The sequence below is a fragment of the Acanthisitta chloris genome, unplaced genomic scaffold (assembly GCF_000695815.1).
Source record: "Acanthisitta chloris isolate BGI_N310 unplaced genomic scaffold, ASM69581v1 scaffold23011, whole genome shotgun sequence".
NCBI lineage: Eukaryota > Metazoa > Chordata > Aves > Passeriformes > Acanthisittidae > Acanthisitta > Acanthisitta chloris.
In genome coordinates, this window is record NW_008654633.1 from 4,770 (window position 1) to 7,902 (window position 3,133).

The window sequence follows — 3,133 nt, forward strand, 5'->3', positions numbered from 1 at the left end:
GCATGGATGAGCAGGATGTGTGTCTAGGTAAGGTGCCATCACATCACCCTGCTGGGAAAACCAAGCCAGGATGGAGCATCTTCCCTGGGAGGCACTGAAGGATCATGGAATCCCAGACTGGTTTGGGTTGGAAGGGACCTTAAAGCTCATCCAGTCCCACCCCAGGAACACCTTCCACTAACTTGCTCCAAGCCCCATCCAGCCTGGCCTGGAACACAATGAAGCATCCACAGTTTTTCCAGGCTTCCCACCAGGCTCTGGGAATGGCTGTGAGCTGCCTCTGCACTGTGCTGGAGCTGCTCTCCCCAGCTGTGTTCCTGGAGCTCATTGCAGGGAATGTTTTCCCTCTGGCTCAGTAAATCCCTGGCTCTCTGTGCCCTGCCAGAGCAGTTTTACTTTCAAGCAACACTTGGGGTTTGCCCTGGCTCTGCTGACGTCAGTGGCTGAATTCCCCTGGTGCTGGTGTCATCCTTCCCCAAAATTCTGGAGCTTTTTGGTCACCCAGAACAAAGATCCTCACAGGCCTTGTGTGTTTTTACTAGCAACAAGCTCCTGGCCTAGAGAAGAGTGTAAGATGCGTGGGAAGGCCAGAATTGTGCCTCCTTTTTTGTGCTGCTTGAAAAGATCCCTCAAGAAAGAAACGCTGTTCAGTAAAACTTCCATTTAGAGAGGGAAATGCTTAATATCTCAGGTTTTATTTTGAGAAAAGCTCCAGTTCAGCCCAGCACGAGAGGGGAACAAATTTATCTGGCAGGAGAGTGTTTGTTTCTCTCTGGAAAGCATTTTCCTTCGATTCACTCATCACTTGACTCCTTGAAAGCAGGCAGGGGAATGACTGAAGAGCATTCCCCTGCTATTTCCAGATGAGCTGCTCTGTATAGGATCCGTAATTAGATAAAATCCCAGGCTTTTGGAGCAAACTGCTGCAGGTTTCTCCCAGCAGCACAGGGATGGAGCAGGGAGAGGGATGGAGCAGGGAGATTTCAGCCTGGTACCTCCTGTCACTGCAGATTTGGGTCAAATGATGTTTTGAGGTTGCGTGGGGAGAGTTAAGCATCTTCCCTGCCAGGCTGAGTCACCTGGAGGGTTGGGGATAGAGCCAGTGTGGTCCCAGAGCTGCTGATATCCCTGTGCCTGTCCTTCCCCTGCTCCACTGCTGTCCCTGTGCCTGTCCTTCCCCTGTTCCTCTTGCCCTGGGCATAAAAGCACCTTAGCAGGTTATTTAAAGCCTCACATCAGGTCGCCCTGGGCACAAAAGCACCTTGGCAGGTTATTTAAAGCCTCACATCAGGTCTTTCCAGCACTCCCATGCACCAGCTGCTCATCCTTGCTCAGTGCTGGCAGAGGTGACTGGAAAATGCCTTGTGGGGGTTTTCCTTGCATGGGAAAGGTGTTCTGTGCCAGGGATACCCTTGAGCCCTGGTGCTGCCAGCGAGGACAGAGCCACTGCAGGGCAACAGCCCTCAGCTCTCTGATGGGTCTGGGTGAGTTGGTTTTCCCTGATTTCTCTTCCAAGGGGGCTGTGGTGCCATTCCCTTGGCAGAGAAGTGCTGTCCTCCCCCAGCACCCACTGCCTGCAGCTCTGCACCCTTCCCACTTGCATCCTGCCCCACGGGAGAGCAATCCAACTCCATCTCCTGGGGGAAAGCCATGCCCAGAGCATCCAGCACTCCTTGGGGACCCTGCAGACGTGGCCTCCCCCTGGCCCTGGGTCAGAGAGGAGCTGGAAACGCTGCAGCCCCATGGCCCCACATCCTGGCATCACCTCCCCCAGCTGACATGGCCCCTTCCCTTTGAAGTCACTCTGCATCCCAAGCCTCTCCTTAGGGGAACAACGCTTGGCAAGGCAGGCAGAGCCCGTGGCATGCCCGGGAAGGGGATTTATGTCTGGTGGCTCCCTGCCAGGCTCTCTGTGGCTCCGGGGCTGTGCTGCTGCCTCCTGACCTCTGAGCCTCCCTGCAACCTGCGCCGGGCACGAGGCTCCCGCAGTGACGCAGCTCCGTGGGAAAGGACGTCAGGGCTGGGGGAGAGGGGCTGAACCCAGGGGGCTCAGCCTCGGGGCCTGGCAGGGTCAGCACTGCCCTGGCAGCCAGCATCCCTCGGGGGAGGGGGGTGTTACAGCCCCGGTTTTGGGGGGATGATGTTTGTGACTCGTGGGGTGTCCTCGCCCCCTCCAGCACTGGTGTGTCCCAGCCAAGGGTGACAGCAGTGTCCTAAACAAACCCTGTGCTCAGTGGGAGAGCTCTGGGGTGGTTGTGTGGCTGGGGGTGTCGGGGCAGGGGCAAGTGTGGCGTCAGGTTTCTTCCAGGAACATTTTTATTGCCTTCGCAGTCATTTCCCACTGAGATTTCCTGAGGTCGAGCACTGGGCTGGGAGTCCCAGGGCTGAGCCAGCACCCATGGACCCAGGCTGGGCACTGCCTGGGTGGAAGGCACAGGGACCTGGGAGCCAGGGATGCACCTGGAATCCCCTGCAGCCCTGAGGGTTTGGAGCAGCATCTCCCTTGCAAAACACAGGGCAGGGCTGGGATTGCAATAACTGCCATGAGTTTAGCTGTTCCCTGCTCTGGGCTTTGCTCCTTCACTGGTTTGACAGAGCTGGGGGTTCCTCCTCGCTGTGCTCAGAGCTGTTGTAGGGTCTGTTGGCTCTGCAGTTGGTGTCTCCATGTCCCAGGTCTGTGACTGAGTGTCCTTTACCATTCCCACCCCCAGGCCTTTGGGGGAAACCCCATTATTCCTCTGCAGTGTGGAGCTCAGGGACAACTCCTTGGCACCTAGACCTGTGCCACCTCCACCACCAGCTCTCCCAGCTGGCACCAGCAGTATTTGTGCCCTGTAGTGATGATCAGGTGCTGACAGGGGGCAATGAACCACAAGGAATGTGGGTTCACTGCTCCCAGCTATTCACAGCTGCCCTTGCCAGCTGTGCCCCCCAGGATCGTGGGGGTCCCAGCCATGCCACCCTCCCCAGGGACTGTCACAGCCACCTGCCCACTGTGTCCATGGGATTCCCAGCCCTCCCCCCGGCAGGGGAGGAGAATCCCACAGGGATGCAGGAGCCCAGGCTATAAAAGCATCCTCCCCTTGGAGGGAACAGCTCTGCTGGCACAGGAGAGGCTGCCCCGGAGGACACG